Below are 18,710 nucleotides of genomic sequence, written 5' to 3' on the forward strand. Positions count from 1 at the left end.
TTTTTTTTGTTAATTTTGTATAAATATTTTTTTTACTACAATATCCCTAATACACTTTCAAAATTGAATTAGATGTTTTCCATGTGTACGATATGCTTATGGAATGATTTCCATAAACCAAATACAAAATAAAATATGTATTAATTTTTTTTGCGTTTGTCTAAACTTATTTATTTTTTTCGTACGGTTTTCAAGAAACGACGAATATTTATATTAAAATAATGTTTATATTTCATTTCAACTGTAACCTCAACACACAACACATATGTATTAATTATAAAGTTGATTTTGTAAAAAACAAATTTGGACCATACGCGCAATACACAATACAAACAAATTGTATTATTTTTTTCTATTTGTGTAAACTATGTTTCTCAAGTTATACCGTAAATAGAAGGCAAAAAAAAAAAAAAAAATCTAAGTTTGTATCGTCAATCATATAGAATAAAAAATTGGATTACGTTGGTTTTATTTTATTTTTTTCCATTTTGAAGATTTCTTTTTTCATATATTAATTTTTTTTCTCCATGAGAACGATGAGCAACATAATAGCGGTTAAAGCCAACGACTATTTTTTTGAATTGCAATTAACGAAAAACATAACGGGCTAATGCAAACTACATGCAAGAGCTTACCTATCTCACCACTTGGCATTCTTAGTGGGGTAAGTGTCCTGCATGCAATAAGCCACTTGCATATCACATGCAAGTGATAAGCTTACCAAATCTTAACAAATGTTATTATTTAAATTAGTCTAAGGACAATATGGTAATTCAACATTTAAATCAAATTCAAAGTTCGAGTTTTTCAAGCCCAAAGTCAACATTTTGACTTTTAACCATTTTGTCCATCTTGACTAATTTCAACCTTCCAAGCATCAATTCGTATAAATTTCTTCAAAATTTAAATCACATTTGAATATAAAGTCATCCAAAGTTTGATTTTTCAAAGTCAAAAGTCAACATTTTGACTTCTTACTTCTTTACCATTTTCATCAATTTTGAGCTTCCAAATATGAATTCATATTCATATTTAAATTACATTTAAACATGAAGCTTTATCTTAAATTATAATCGATGACTATATTCTAATTCTAACAATTCGAATTATTCCATCATAATGTTCTAAGTTGATTCCTTATGAGCTAGTGGGGGAACCTAATGGATCTATAGATCAAGGGTTCTAACGATCTGAGATTAACTGACTAAACTGTTTAGATCGAGTTAATCAACCTTCGTTAACTAATGAGTCATTCCACTAAAGTCCCGTAGTTGCACTCCCCTCACTATAGATATATTTGTGTCCATGTGATATGACATGATAAGTAAGTTAATCTTTCACAAGTTGTTCATGATCTCGACTGGGTCAAAGCACTGTTTTACCCCGACATTATATCTTTTTTCTTTAAGTCCCACTGATCCACTATTAAATAATTGGTTTTAGGTCCAACCTATAAACTGAATCCCTCTCGGGCCAATGAAAGGGTGGGGCCCTTGTTCAAGACTTGGATTCAATCATTAAGGGAACAACCTATCTACTAACCCTAGAGTGGTAGGAGTGAATTCCGTCTTGCACCCTATGTCCCTAGCTATCCACCCGATCTTACCCCTGAAATGGGAGGCTTATTGAGCCAACGCCATTGAGCTCCCTCACTTATGCAGATCTATCAATAATTTCACGTGAACAGAAGTTCATAGTTAGTTCATTTTTAAAATTAAGTTACATTGGATATCTATAAACGAAATAGTCAGTTTTACAAAGTTAACGGTGTTATAACTTAAAAGCGACTATCTCATGGTTCCAGTCTTATGTCAACTCTTTACATAGAATGCCCCCACTTCCATGTCTCTTACCCTATTTTAGCGACTTACCCTATTTTAGCGACTTCTATAGGTCGAGCTATTCAAACCTCTCTTGAATTCTTGTAAACAAAGGGATCAGTCAAGAATCCAAAATAGTTATTAACACACACCGTCGTAAAGAGAGAGAGAAATTCCCTTATTATCATAATCCTTTTTTCGTGATCGATCATCTCTCAAGAATATCTCTGTCTTATGGCACCTCTCCTTTCCAACTAAAGAAAGTCAAAGAAGAGGAGTAGCAACTTCTTAGGGATCTCAGTTCTGCAAAAGCTAGAGAAAGCCTATGCAAAATCAACCACAACAGCAAAAGAATGTCCTTCAGCAGCAAGGTGAAAAGGAATATTGCATCCTTCATTGATTTGCTTAAGGGGCTAGTTAAGGAGTCTCCTCATTTAACCTCTCATTCTCAAAGTTCGCCTCTCTTATGCTTTTTGATCGATCTGAGATGAGAACAACTGTGATTAAGACAATGATTGCATAAGGAAAGACAGACCCTATCGTTAGAGATATTCCCTACTCAATTTGGATCCAAGGGAAAGCTTCTTCTTGAAATAGTACTTTTGACTACTCACTTTCAGTGATCGTAACCTAATGGATGGAAGAATTTCGTACCTCCTCAAAGGAAAGATTACATTGGGGTCCGTCCCACTCTTTCAAGGCCTTTCTTCTCAGGCATAAAGATAGGGCTTTCTTTAGCACTATTGTGATTTACTACTACAGGGTAGTGTAGGCTACCGTCCTTATGCTTTTCTGTGGATTTAGAAAGCACTTGAACAGTTTCCACATTCGCTGTGAAATGAGCTCCAACAAACTTTCCTTTCTTCCTTTGAGGCCTGAGACAGGTCAATGAATAAGGGCTACAATTCTTATAGTTCATAAAGAAATTCACTCTTTAGTCTATTCCCAATCCTAGTCCTTTGAGATTCTTTAGGTTCTGTGTACTAGACGTCGTCGACCCTCTCAAACGTGGAAAAGACTCTTTCCTCACTCATTGAGCTTGAAAAAGTAGCCCACGTGGCGGTATTCAGTCTTCACCCCCACTCTGCGGTTGAGGCATTTGTTCTCGAAGGAGAAGGATAGTCGCTCAACAAAGTTTACGAACAAGAAGGCGCCATAGGCGGGAACAAAGAATATTGCTCAAAGGTTTTAGCTTTATTTCTATGTGGGCCACTCTTTTTCCATGGAGGCAAGGACCATCTCAAACTACCTTAGAAGAGGCAGGAATTAAGAGACAGTGTCTGCTCTCGTGGCGGCCTTATCTCTTCTTATGGCACTTCTACCATTGGAGGTTTCAATCCTTCTTCTTTTGAAAGAGAAAGATGCCTTATGCATGCATTGGCCTCTAGCATATTTCTTTATTTATTGTCATATGTCAATTTTTCTCCCCTGGTTTTTCTTTCTATTTGCCTTATCAAATAAGAAGCGCAACCCTCAACAAAGGCGACACCTTAAACAAGGGCTACTGCCTCTCCCTCTACATCCCTTTCCTTTCTTTAATGGGGGAAAGATTGTCAGAGATCTTATTCAAGATCTAAACTCTGGAAAGGAGTGCCTCCTTTCCTTTCCCTTCGCCTTCATAAGTCAGGCTATGAAAATAGATTGTAAGTGAACCGCTTACCATTCAGACTGATCTAGGAGACGGGTCGAGGTGTGGAGTTTTCTTCTTTCTTGCTTTGATATGTCCCACGGTCTTTTGAGCTAGTCTACTTTCTCTCTGCGGTTAGCTTCAGAAACTACCCCACTGAGAGGTGGAGTATAACCTTTCCGGGAGATCGATACCCTGATCTCGCTCAAGTAATAAGAAGATAAAGTGCTCAAGACTATGTAAGAAGATATGAAAAAAAATTGAATTTTGAAAGCTCTGATCTTTCATACTCTTAATTATATCCACGAAGCGGTAGGCTGAGCACCTTGATGTATAGGCCTTATGAATATGAGCGATAGCTTCCGATATGGAAAGGGGAAAGCAGGACCCACTTGAGGGTCAAGAAATAAGAAGAGAAGATAGAGTAAAGTCGAGTCCTCTAATTCTCATCCATTTCTCCAACTTCGTCTCCTCAACTGCGTAAACTGTAGGTCTCTTTCTTCTCCTCGTTCATAATGCACACCTCTTCCCTTCTCATAATAATCTTTTGAATAGTCAAGATCATCATAAAAAGCCTTGTTAGTCTTGTCTCAACTTCTCCTACTCACTCGAGCCTAACTACTCTCCTTCTCTTTCTTTCATACTAAGTTGATAGTGAAAAGAGAGAAAATTACTAGTTGGGACTTCGACCTTTAATCATAGATCTCATGAAAGAGATAAGGCTACTTCTCTTTCTGCAACTGAAAGAAGAAGAATCGCGACTGCCAAAATCCCTCCCACGGGATGAAAATAATACTTTTATTTATCCACATTGATAAAAGAAAGTTCAATATTCTTTTTTTAGTGGAATAACACTCGTCCTCTTACATACTCGTTCTTCCAGTCGTCTGAACCAAGAATATCCTTGTCTTATGGAGCTTTGTCTCTGCACAAACATTATTTTTCATAGTCGAATAAAATATCAAAAGAGAAAGAGAGAATCATTTATGAAGAAGAAATCATTCTCAAGCTCTTCTTTTTCTCTCTCTTCTCAATGAATCGAGTCTTCGAACCTGCGAAAGTGCTCAAGATTATTTAAGATAGAATAATGAAATAGTAGTTTCTCAAGCTCTTATTAAAGACATAAGTCGTTTATTACCACATTCCGAAAGAGATTATGAAAGAGAAAAGATAAATGAATGAAATATTCCTAATCCATAAATCTCAGGTGAAGGACTAATCAAATGAGTTCAAAGAGAAGAAGAGGTCAATTGCAGAAAAGAATGAACTTATGAGCTGGAGATGGAAGAGCGAAGAAGATAGGAGGCCAAGCCAAGAGTCATCAAGAAGCCGTCGGATCCCAAAAAGAAAGGTCTAGATGAAAAGGAAGAAAAGGAAAAGGCCGAGTATTTTGTCCTAGTTAAGCCTAAGACCTAGGTGAATGAATCTTGAAGGGTGCCTGATTTGCCTATTAGGTAGTAGTAGTCTTGGTTTCATTGTATTCCCCATATCGAAAGGAAGTTCAGCCTAGGGTTAGGTGCTTTTTCCTTATTTAGCCCATGGAGCAGAGCATATGAGTCCTTTCATGTATCAGAGTTGCTACAGAAGATCGACTGACTCGATCCTCTGATCCTACTCTACATCACAGAGAAATAAAGCAAAAAATCTTCTTTCCCACGCACCTCACGTCAGCTAAGGTTATTCTTTCTTCCCATATAGTGGGCTGACTTTGCACCTAAATGATAGAACTAAGTCATGCACAGCGGAAAAAGAATCGAATTTCTACCCTAATTGCCACAATTAACATGTAACCATAAACTAATCAAATTAGGGTTTTAAGAAATATTACCTTTGAAGCTTTCAAAAGGTTTGATATCTTCTTACCAATTCTAACCGAGACCACCACTAGTACTCAACTGCTATCCTCTAGACAAAGAACCGGGTTGTGGGACCCAACTTTGGTGTAGAAAGTAATGGAGATAAAATGGGATTGTAAGGTTTTTTTTTTCTTTTGTTGAGATGATGAAAATGATAAAAGAGGCAAAAGTTCTTCAACATTTGAAAACACCTCTATTTATAACCTAATTACATGCAAAAATGCATGCAATTCATTTGCCAAATCTCAACCCCTAATGTTCCACTAACAATTAGTGGAACTTAGTGGGCTAGGTGTCTATATCTCATATAGCCACATATCCCACTAAGAGTTAGTGGGATTATCCAATAAATGTTGGATTTTCCCACTAACTTAGTCCAAGGGTAAAATGGTCATTAGATATTTCTAGTCAAAAGTCAAACTTTGACTTTTCTTAGTCAAAAGTCAATATTTTGACTTTTTACCATTTTGTCCGTCTTGACTAATTCCAACCTCCCGAGCATGAATCCGCATTCATTTTTCCAAAATTCAAATCACATTTGAATATAAGGCCGGTCAAAGTTTGACTTTTCAAAGTCCAAAGTCAACATTTTGACTTTTTACTATTTTTGACCAATTCCATCAATTCCGAGCTTCTTAGTATGAATCCGCATTCATACTTATAGTATGTAAAACATAAAAGCTCTATTTCTAATTAGAAGACCGACGACTATATCACTATATTTGTCGGTTTCCCTTTCTTCTCCCAATTCGAACAATTCGACTTATTTCATCACACTGTTCTAAGTTTAATCCATATGAGCTAGCAGAGGAACCTAATGGACTATAGATCATGGGCTCCAATGATTCAAGATTAACTAGCTAAACTCTTTTTAAACCGAGTTAATCAACATTCGTTAACTAACAGGTCATTCCACTAAAGTCTCGTAGTTGCACTCCCCTCACTATAGATATATTTGTGTCCATTTGATAAAACCATAATCAGTAAGTTAATTCCTTCACAGGTTGCTCGTAACCTTGGCTGGGTCAAAATAACCGTTTTACCCCCAAGATTACATCTTGCTCCTTAAGTCCCACTAATCCACTATTGAACAATTGGTTTAAGGTTCAACCTATAAACTTAATCCCTCTCGCGGCCAATGAGAGGGTGGGGCCCCTTGTTCAAGACTTGGATTCAGTGCTTAAGAGAACAACCTATCTACTAACCCTAAAGCGGGTAGGAGTGAATTCCATCTTGTACCCTATGTTCCCAGCTATCCACATGATCTTACCCCTGAAATGGGAGGCTTATTGGGCCAACGCTGATGAGCTGCCCTCACCTATGCAGATCTAAGGATAATCTCGTGTGAACAGGAGTTCATAGTTAACTCAGGATTAAGACTAAGTTACCTAGGTCATCAATAATTGAAATGGGGAGAATCTCAACCTTAATTTTATTTTAAAATAAATTTCAAAATAACCAATTTATTAATTTTTGAATTGGAGAATCTCAACTATTGATTTTAAAACGCAATTTCAAAATAATCCCAATTATTATTTTGAAATTTAGAAGAATTTCAACCATTGATTTTATTTCAAAACAACGTTTTAATACCAAAATAACATTGAGCTCAACCACCAAAATAACCAATTTATTATTTTGAATTAAAATTTTATTGTCATTTTTTTCAAGTGAGAACTTGCTTATTTGTTTGTTTTCCAATGTTTCTTATTCTTATTAAATTATAATTAACTTATTCTAAAAATATAGCATATTATATATATAAAAACAATTAGTTTAATTGTGTTTAGGAAGATTTTAAACCATGTTCATTGACTTAATAACATTACTTAAATTATAATTTCTATCGATATTAGTTTAAAAGTGTAATTATTTCAAATTACTGCGGTCTTATCAAAAGTCTTTTATGTGTAATTAATTTGCAATAGACAGTTCTGAGTTTATCAAAGTTTTTCATTATAATTAATTTATGATATGCAATTATGAGTATGCAATGGGGAGAATCTCAACCTTAATTTTATTTTAAAATAAATTTCAAAATAACCAATTTATTATTTTTGAATTGGAGAATCTCAACTATTGATTTTAAAACGCAATTTCAAAATAACCCAATTATTATTTTGAATTTAGAAGAATTTCAACCATTGATTTTATTTCAAAACAACGTTTTAATACCAAAATAACATTGAGCTCAACCACCAAAATAACCAATTTATTATTTTGAATTAAAATTTTATTGTCATTTTTTTCAAGTGAGAACTTGCTTATTTGTTTGTTTTCCAATGTTTCTTATTCTTATTAAATTATAATTAACTTATTCTAAAATATAGCATATTATATATATATAAAACAATTAGTTTAATTGTGTTTAGGAAGATTTTTAAACCATGTTCATTTGACTTAATAACATTACTTAAATTATAATTTCTATCGATATTAGTTTAAAAGTGTAATTATTTCAATATACTGCGGTCTTATCAAAAGTCTTTTATGTGTAATTAATTTGCAATAGACAGTTCTGAGTTTATCAAAGTTTTTCATTATAATTAATTTATGATATGCAATTATGAGTATGCGTGTTAATAAGGTAGAGAATCATATCCTAACCTCTTCCTAATATCTCGGGATTAAAAAAATATCAATAACTTTATTCATTTTTTTATTTCACCACTATTAAAGTTCTTAACAACTTTATTCATTTTTTTATTTCAAAATAATCATATTATTAATTTTTATTGGCTAAATCTTAATCTTTTCGTCAATCTTTAATAAATTGTAAATTAAAATTAGTTTTCTAATTAGATCTTAATTTACTTTTAAATTTGAATTTGAAAATTAAAATTAGTTTTTGTACGAAGATCTCAATTTTTTTTTATTATTTGGAAATTAAACCTCACCCTTTTTTTGTTTCAAAATAAGTTGAATCTTTTGATCCTTAATAATTTAAAAATTAAAATTAGTTTTCATATTAGATCCTAATTTATTTTTCCAATAAAATAGATATTGTGTTTTTGTATAAAATCTCCCAAATTTTATTAAATAATTAATATAAATATATATATATATATTTAAAAATCAGCAAAAAAATTTATAAGAGACGAGGAAGATAACTTTTGTATCTTTTTAATATTATGAAAATTTTAATATGAATTATTAAAACACAAAAAAAATATCTTGTTTTGTTGTTTATGTCTCAATCTACAAAATTTAGGAGTATTAATATTAGAATAAAATTTATAATCTACCTAAATTTTGTCAAGTAAAATCTTTAATTAAAACAAATATGAAGTTAAAATATTTTTATAAGGGATTGAGCTAAGAAAGCAGTACTCTTTGACGTAGTCTAGCTATTAAGAGGGAAAGCAAAGTTCTCTTAGTTTTTCTTATTTATTCGCGTTCTTCTCAATAAATAACAAATCAATTCTATTTTTTTTCTTTTTAACCGTCGAGAACTTCTCAAAGATTAACCTTTTAAAATATTTAAAAAAATACATTGAATTTATATTTTGTTTAATTATAGATTTTATTTGGAAAATTGTGAAAGATAATGTTTGTTTATAATATATTTATAAAAATATTGAACTTTTAAAAATATTTATAAAAATATATTGAATTTATATTTTGTTTTAATTATAGATTCTATTTAGATAGATATTATTAGTTTAGAAAATATTTATCAAAATTTTGAATTTTTGAAAATATTTATAAAAATATATTGAATTTATATTTGTTTTAATTAAAGATTTTACTTGACAAAATTTAGGTAGATTATAAATTTTATTCTAATATTAATACTCCTAAATTTTGTAGATTGAGACATAAACAACAAAACAAGATATTCTTTTTTGTGTTTTTAATAATTCATATTAAAATTTTTGGAGTGAAGGTTTTTGTTTTTCCACTCCAAGCGTTTGAGATTGTAGGTTGTAGACTTGAAAATCAAAGATAGAAGATGAAAAATGAGATAATATTTGCATGCTTCAAATGTTTATATTATTTTTTTTGAAAATGCATGATGAAGTTTCTTTTTTAAAATGCATGATGGAGTTGAAGATAAACCTCAAACTTCAAACGAAAGAGGGTAGAGATTGGAGGTTGCCGCTTCAAGGTGGAAAGATTAGGCTTTGTCCACTCGAGAAAGATGAGATCAAAAATGAAAAATGGATATGAAGGAAGAGAAAATGGAAGATGAGAAACGAAAAATAAAAAAAAATGTATTTATTATATTTTAGGGTAGTTTACACTTTATCTACTTAATGGTATTTTGGGTTTTTGCAAATTCTTATTTATTGTTTTTCTTTTTTTCATTTGGTCATTTTTTAACTTTAAAATTGCTATTATTTAAAAGTATGTTTTTGGAAATTTTTTTAGACACCAACGCGAAGCACTGGATAGGCTCAACTTCCTTTCACAAAACCCTTCAGCCATTCACACTCTCAATCTTTCATCCCTCCAATTTCTCACAAAATCCTCTCTCTCGTCGGACTTCCATCGACACAGAAAGTAATCGAAGCAACTCTCCAACTTCTGAAGCCCAAACCATTTGCTGGAGCTAATGTGTTCGTCTCTCGTAATCTTGTCGCTTCGGAGATGTTCGATCCTTTTCACGACGCTCTCAAGCAGAATGGGGCTGAGGTTTTCCTCTGTTGCGATCCCTCTCAAAACGCCCCTAACGACTATCATGTTATCTCCTCCGCCGATCACGTACCAAACGTCTCATCCATTTCTTGTTCAATTTATATGGCTACTTCGGATTGGCGATGTGTTTATTGGTTGTTGATTCCTGCTTTCAGGCAAAGTTCGAGGATCTTCGCGCCAAGGGATGCAACTTGTTAGGTATAGTTAATTTGTAGTTCCAGCCTTTTCTTTCTTTCTTTTGCGGAATAGAATTGGAGAGAAATTTTACTGGAGAACGAGATTAACAGGAAATTGAATGTCTCCGTTAATTTGTCAAATGTATAGTTACCGCATTGCAGTTAATATTTGTCAGTGCATGCTGCATGTACGCAGTAGCCGAGTAATATATACTTCACTGCTCTCTCTTTCCGAATAGCCAAACATAGTTGTTTGAAATTCTCATTTCAGTCCGACGCCGGGGATTTGGTGCGTCGCTGACAACTTGAATTTCTGTTGGGAAGGTCCTCAGTGCGTGATGTCATGTGCAAAAAGAGCACAGACCTCTTCCTCAACAGGGTTATACTTGCTGCCTTGCCATGGATGGTGTGAAAATCTTGGCATCCGGTTTTCAGGAAGATGAAAAGGTACGTGCAAATGTTCCTAGTCCACCCATCTTTTTTCTTATTAGTAATTAGTAATTTTATTTTTGTAGAACTAATGACACAAAATTGCATTGCAGGTTGAGATAGGGAAGTTAGTTAGTGCAATGGGGGAGTATTGCATACGAAAGCATCACTAGATGTCAGTTTTGTTATCGAAGAATGCTTTGGCTGCGAAATACAAGGTCATGTTGCTTGAACTTTCGATTTTCTTGACGTGATATGTATGTGTATTAGACCATTTCATGAATATCACGTGAATCATAAGATTTGAGTCAATTAAACTCCACAAAATTCATTTTTCAATCAATTTAGACCTTTAATCACGGTTACCTTTAAATTGATCTAATTGATATAACATAAGTTTCACACGAAATTTTTCAAAATGAATGTAATAGAGGGCGTAAATTGATACACTAACAAAAGCCAGGTTTAAATTGATACAATCTCTACAGTTTAGGGTGTAAATTGATATTCTCCCTTAATTTAATTGTTAAATGCGTAATAGACTTAATAATGGTTTTTAGTTTTATTCTACCTGAAATGTTACTGCAAAGGTTTTGACAGATACTTTCATATTATTTTCTCTGTTTTCAGTGGGCACTAAACATTTCAAAGAAACCAATCGTGTCATTTTCTTGGTTACAACAATGCTGGATTGAACATCGTGTTGTGCCTCAGGAGGGATATCGGGTCCTTCCATTTTCTGGATTGAATATTTCGGTATCTGGAATTCCTGCAGGTTGTGTTTTATAATATTTTATTTCTTCTTAGAGAAAATTGTTTTCTTGTATTTCTTCTTATTTATGGTCCTCTTGGGGACATCCGATAAAATTGTGTTAGTTCCATCAATTCTGGGTCTCAGGTGAGCTCAAGGAGATGGCAAAGCTTATCTTGCAAAATGGTGGAAGATATTCTGCCGATCTCACAAGAAAGTGTACACATTTGATATGTGATATATCCTTTTTGCATTTTTTTTTCTTGGCGTTACTTTTGATCTTTTCACTTCTTGTTGTTTGAAGCACTCAAATTTATGTGCTGGAAAAACATCTTACTGCAGCTTAAGTTACAGAATAAATGGATAGGGATAATAAATACTACTAAAATTAACTTTGAACAATATGTCTTGGGATCTTTCATAAGGGCCTCTATTTCTTTTCAAGTGCTATTATTGGCAGTATTTGACCGTAATAGTTGCAACTGCTTTAGTTTGTTTCATTGTATTTTGAGCATTAGTCTCTTTAAATTTTACCAAGGAAAAGTCTTGTACTTATTTATTTGAAATTGGATCAACACTGATTATATGATTATTAACTCAATCATTCATTATTCCTTCTCTTCCGGTAGTAATGACCCTTCCCATTGTTAGGCGATTCACTTATGATGATAACTATTCTTTTAATGATCTTTAATGGCTATATTTTCTTTTCCATATCTCTTAGAACAATCCTAAAAGGATGTGAGATTGACACGAATGAGGTACGGCCTCATCCAAGAACAAAATTGATCACTTTTTGTCCCTTGACAATCTCTCTAGTTTCTAGTTGAGGTTAAGTGATGGGAATGACTAACCACACTCACAAACGTTTATTTGTATGGCCATTGCAAGCATGCTGCTTGCATAGACAATCCATTTCTAAATAGTTGCATAGAATGTTTACTTATTGGTATTAAATATTCTTGTTTGAATAAGAGGTTTTCTTTAATGGTTAAGTAAGCTCTGAAGGTGACAAGTACAAGGTTGCACGAACGTGGGGCCGTATCAATATTGTTACTTGGAAATGGTTTGATCAGTCCATAGCCAGAAAAGGTAGTAGTTCGGGTTGTATATTTGAAGACCGATATGATATTTGAATTGTTGGCAGTTATTTGTCAAATAAGTTGGCAGTTATTTGTCAAATAATTTTATTAGTTTCTAACTTGTTTCAAATCCTTTTATCTCGTTTTTAATTGATAGGATGTCTTAATGAGGATTTGTACCGTGTTGGTAGCGTTTCTGGAACTTAAAATAAATTGACAAGGGTTTGCTTGACTGCTCACAATGGCCAAGAAAAGGTTATTGTGAACTCAGCTGTACCGTCCTCATTTCTTGCCGATTCAAAATTCACAGCAGTTGCTGGTCCTTGGTTTTCAGACATGGATGTTGAAGTTACTCTTTCACAGAGCACGCCTATGTTTTCAGATGCTTCTCATTTTATAAATGAGGTTGATGTTGAAGTGCCAGTCGCGATGGGAAGGAATGAAGAAAACACTGTTAATTACCTTGCAAATGACTTTCCGTCTGAAGAAAACGACCTATATTTGTCAGCATGTAGAATAAAAGTTGTTGGGTTTGAAGCTTCTGAGATGCAGAAGATTGTAAATATGATTCTCAGAGGTGGAGGCTTCCGATACATGTTGTTCAATGACAAATTAACACACATAATAGCAACTGGCTTGAAGATTGTGATCGTCAGAAGAAGGAGATCCCTATTCTTGGTAGACACATGGCATATGATGAACTTATTCCTAAAGGTTTGATATGCAAGACTCGTATTCTAAGCTATCTGTCTTTTGAATAGCAATCTTAAACTACCATCATGCAGAATAACTGCACATTTCATCTGGATGCATGACTAATATTTGTTTGGAGATCCCTAGCCTGTTTGTCTTGTTCTAAATTTTCTGGCTGTTTACTTTGCAGCATCTAGTAAAATGAGCACCATTGTTATGGATCGGAATAAAGTTCCAAATGTTCATCCAATCGTGCCATCAAATGTGTCAGAAGGAAATATTCATGTTAACATTGGAAAGACGTCAATAGCAGTGGAAAGAATTGAAGAAAAAAAGTGAATGGAGACAGGAAAATGAAATTATCCCAGAAAAGCCAACAATGTGTAGCAAATGGTACAAACAAGAGTCAAGAAAAGATGGGGCGTGATTTCATGGTTTTGTTTTTCTAGTTCCTTTCCAGAAGATCGGGTATGTTGTAAAGATTCTTTCCTCTTATTTCAAACAGCATGATTAATGTACACTATGCACTTTAGGTTTTAGATGTATTATTGTGGTAAATAGCATCCATTTTTTAAAAAATAACAAAGTAGGAGCCCTGTATTCAATATCAGTTGACTTGAGTAAAGAGTAGTTCATTAGTGCTCCAACTCCATGATTTTAAAAGCAAGTCAATGGTGCAGATAGGATTCTAGATCTACCGTTTCTTTAACAATCGGATCCTGTTAAGAGAATGATATAAAAAAAATGGAAAAATGACCTTTTTAGTCCCCAATTTTATAAAATAGGTTTATTTGGTCCTTGAGTTTTCAAAATGTACTATTTTAATCCTTGAGTTCTCAATGTTGTATTGGAGACTCTCAAAACCAATTTTTAGAAGAAGTTATTCTACCTTAAAAATGTATAAAGTTATATTGGGGACTTTCTAAACCAATTTTTATAAACTCAGAGACTAAAAAGGTGCATGACCAAGTGGGCCTATTTTTTTAAACCTAGAGACTAAAAAGTGTACATTTTTAAAACTTAGGAACCAAACACATGTGTTCTTCAAAACTTGGGGAGTATTTTTCCTAAAAAATTTAAGATAATGCCAAATGTCATTTATCATGTGAATAATTACGATTTCATTTTTCATTTGAGGAATATGCCTTCAAATTTTTTTCCATTTTATTTTTGAACACTAACAAACGTACATCAACTTTTGACTTCCATAATCCCAAATATTTTTTATGTATATTCTGAGATCATATTTGAAATTCTCCTACTAGAGAGCTGAAATTGTTGAATGGATAAATCAAGGGGGAGGCGAGGTTGTTGAAGATCACATGAAGCAGAAAGTGCACTTCACTGTTGAATGTCATGGTGGGATACCAAGGAGTACAGACGTTCATAGTACTTATGTGTCAAGTCATTGGGTTCAATCATGTTTAGAGGTAAACTATAATAATTAATTGTCTTATTTGTGATTTCTGTTTTAGAACTCTACTATTGGGTTTTGTTTGTGTTTCCCTTTTTGGACATAAAAGTCCACACAAGGTTGAATAGCATATTTTGTTTCATTTAGCCACTGCAAGTTTGGATTGTGTTTGGGTTGGAGTTTTGAATTTTGAGGGACTTTAGTTTTGTGTTAGCCACGCTCTTATAATATGAAGGATGGATACTAGTTTTTCCAAAACCAAACACACATCAGTTTTCTAAGATTACAACAACTGTTCTCCCAGCGTAAAAAAAGGTATCCTCAAACCAACTAAAAGAAGGGGAATATATGAGCAAGATTTATAGTTAATAAATCATCAAAAGTAAATTAGAGTTGGACTCGAGAACTCTTGCTGATGTATAGGAAAAGCAGACAAGGTATGGGAATATAAATTAAAACAGCCTTTAGATGAAGAGGGCTGCTAGAACTGATCCTACCTCAAATGGCGCTACCAAAATATAGGACTTGAATCTTCTCCCTCGCCCGTTGTTCTCGGCGATGTTAAAGTATCTCAATTCATAGACATTCATCTCCTTGTTTGAAGCAATAACTCAAGGCCAATCTCAAATGTTGTGTTTCTTGAAATTCTTCTTAGCCAAGTATTTAAGATTCCTCTTGGAGAAGTAGCTACTGAAGTTGATGTTGATCTTGTTCTTGTCCTGAGTGATAGTGACTGAGTCACCAAGTGTCTCTGCCACCCAGCTTTGTTGGTGCTTTCAAGAAGAAATGTCTCTGACGAGGTGATGGCCGTGATCTTGTCCTCAACTGGCATCACACAATCAAATGGTCACACCCTTATTTTTTCCCTTTGGGCCACCAGATGCTGGTCCATGACTCATTCTGCTTCTGATCTGCTACTTGTTTCCCTAACTCTGCATCTGTATAGAACAATTGGCATAAAATGGTGGATACTATTAAATTGAAAAATGGAGATTCAATCAGTTCTATCATTTTGACCTTTTAATGTTTAGGGGAAGGTGGTAACATAAATTTACCTTCTCAGACTATCCATTAAGGTTGGTTGGAAAAGAAAAGGGTGGTCTATCTTGGAAAACATATTTGGTTGTTCTCTTTTTTCTTCACTCTGTCTACATTTTGGAAATATGAATGCTATCATAGTGTGAGAGGTTTCTTTATCGACAAAATTAATTGGAGTTCGAAATTTGAAGAAGTCTTTCTATGACTGTCCCTTGAACTCCAAAGGTTTGCACTCCATCCCTGTGCCAAACAAATAGATGCTTCTTAAATATTTTTCTGGAGGAATTGAGAAAGTATTGATGCAAACTTCTGTTAAATGCGTTAAATTATGGCTTTCAAGCCAATTTTGAATGGATAGCTGGAGTAGAAACTGCCATTATTGATGAAATTTGATACTACTGATGATTTTTATTTTTAATTTTATATTATTATTAATTCCTTAACTTAATTATGTTCAATATCTTAAACCAATATTTGAAATGAGAATTGAATATTTATCTTGTTTTTATTTGTTACTGACTATTTCAAATAAATTCGTTATGAAGGATGGATGTTTGTGGGATACCAATGGGCACATTCTCTATTCTCCTCTTCCTTGTTGTGTCCCTTTGCCTGGATTTGAAAACATACGGTTTTGTGTTTCACAATATGATGATAAAGACAGAGTATTGTTAAGAAATCTGTGTTTTGTACTTGGGGCCAAGTTTGTGGAGAAGCTGACAAAGAAGGTAACCCATCTAATATGCAAGTTCACGGATGGGACAAAGTATGAGGCTGCTTGTAAATGGGGGAAACAATGCATTACAGCTGAATGGATATATGAGTGTGTCAGACAAGGAACTTTGCGATTTTGTTGCTTTTCAATTATATATGTTCATATACATGCATATCCTGATAGAATTCTAGACCCATTGTGTTTATATTTCTTCTCTTAGATATGGAATGATTTTGTTTGAATACAAAATTTTCAGAGAAAGATTGTTTCTCTTGATTTGTATCGCCCAAAAGAAGTTACAGCTCAAGACAGAGTGACATGCTTGTGCACTGTCAGCCAATTTCCTACTCAAGCTGCCCCAATGATAGCCAATGAAAGCGTATCCCAGTTTCCTATCCATTCTGCCATTCTGAGAGACCAATCAGCTGGAACTAACAGTAGCTCTATAGGAGCAGCTGAACGAATAAGTTCTACTAAAAGAAGGCGCAAGTTATTTGACGAAGCCATACAAAAGCGTTCAGTTTTTGTTGGAAACAGTTCCACTCAATCTGACTGCAATTTGAATTCCACAAAACAAACTACATCAAAATCTTCTGTAGTAACTTCACACGTTCCTGATGTCGCTTCCGCAATCGAGGACTTGTTGGAGCAGACAACTAAGGTAAAATCTGGTTTGAGCTTCAATTCCATTACTTCATTCCATTTTTATTTTTATTTTTTCCTTCAAATCCTTTTGTTTTCCATTCTTTTTAAGATTCAAGATCAGAAGTCACCTGGAAAGACTGGCTGCGACAAAAGTGTATCCTTCTATTAGGTTTAAACTAACTAGTGGACATGGCCATTCTTAGCTCTTACATCCAAAGCAGTTAGTCGTACGAGGACAATTTCTTTTTCTTTGTCTGTTTTACTGAGTCAAAAGCAGCCTTTAGGTTTCATTATTACATTCTGGTGGAGCGAGAGAAAGAACAGAATCGTCAAAGGGTGTGAGAGTCCTTATTGCGATGTTTGATCCCTTACTGAATTCTTTGTTTCTTCTGGGACATTTGTTTTGTTATTATTTGCTAGACCTTATCTCTTTATTGGAGCCTTTTTTGCACTTTGGTTCTTTTTGTGGGCTTTCTTTTTTATGTCCGTTTATTCTTTCATTTTTTCTAAAAATGAAAGTTAAGTTTTTTTTTTAAAAAAGAAAAAGTTATTAAATGCATCTGCATTTAAATAGTATCTAGTGATAGACTTTAGTATCTTATCGTTGCGTTCCCACTCCACCTAATCTATTATTACATGCATCTGTGTGCTTGTGTTCTAATTCCTTCTAAACTATTTTTACGGGATTTTCATAGCCATTGTCTTTGAAGAACTCCCCCTTTTCCTTCCCCAGAAGAAAGTTCACTCACAGTATGTTCATTCAGCTGTTGTGATTAGTTTGTAGAATTGAGAGGAGCATTGCCCATGGTTTATCTTTTTTTGGTATTTTCAATTCATTTTTAAGACAAATGTTGATGTTTTATTTTTGGTGTAGCTGACTTACTTTGCCATGGACTATAAGAGCTAATTGTTCAAACACGTGAATTTAGGTTCATCATCAAAAACCACCGTAGCCGATCGTGTTGTAATTTCTAGCCAACACCCATCTTTGTTGGTAAAATTGTACTTTCTAGTTTCCTTTGCCCTTATCTGTAAAGTCTATATGATTGCTTTTAGGACCTGCTATATTGAAGAACATCTTATCCATCCAATATGTAAAGAAATGGATATTTTGTTACCGGGATCCAGAATGGGCTGATGTGAAGCTCGCTCAGGCTAAGTATCTTTTATCACGCCTAGCTCGATTCAAATCTTTAGTTGCTGAAAAGTTTGAATGCACACCCTCAGTACTTTTGGCTGGCGATTTCAATTCAACCCCAGGAGATAAGGTTTGTATTCTATCTCGATTTATCATTTGCATTGAATTTCCTCTTTCTGAAGATATGGTATATAGCTATTTCATTGTTATTATCATGTCTAAATTACAAGTTTAGTCCCTTGAACTTTGTGTCTCCTTGATTGCTTAACTTTCCAAAAGTATCTAAAAGATCTGCATGCTTTCAATTTTGTGTAACCAAGTCTCAAAATTTTAAATTCATGCATTTAATAGGTTCCATTGAAGTTGAGAATCATTGTAAACCTAGATCTTTCTTTTTTTTCTTTGCTATGGTTAAATTATATGTTAATGTTTTGTTCTGTTACAATTTTGTTCCTATCAATATTGATTAGTATTAAAGTTAGTATATCTATTTTGGACGTTGTTAGTTCTTGTACATTTATATGTCGTACTATCAGTACATCTTAAATTTAGTTCATCTGGTTTCAACAAATCATTAACAACATTTGAAGACATTATTTATCAAATTGGTTAAAGTAATTTTTTAAAACAATAAAGTAATAGTAATAACTAAGTTAAGATTTATAAAAAATATAGAATTAAGATGGTA

At 33.5% G+C, this 18,710-nt stretch overlaps 1 pseudogene; it reads left to right on the forward strand.

Moving 5' to 3' along the window:
- Positions 1–7,869: 7,869 nt before the first annotated feature.
- On the forward strand, positions 7,870–17,344 carry LOC116406302 (annotated as a pseudogene).
- Positions 17,345–18,710: the final 1,366 nt, after the last annotated feature.

The sequence above is a fragment of the Cucumis sativus genome, unplaced genomic scaffold, assembly GCF_000004075.3.
Source record: "Cucumis sativus cultivar 9930 unplaced genomic scaffold, Cucumber_9930_V3 scaffold85, whole genome shotgun sequence".
NCBI lineage: Eukaryota > Viridiplantae > Streptophyta > Magnoliopsida > Cucurbitales > Cucurbitaceae > Cucumis > Cucumis sativus.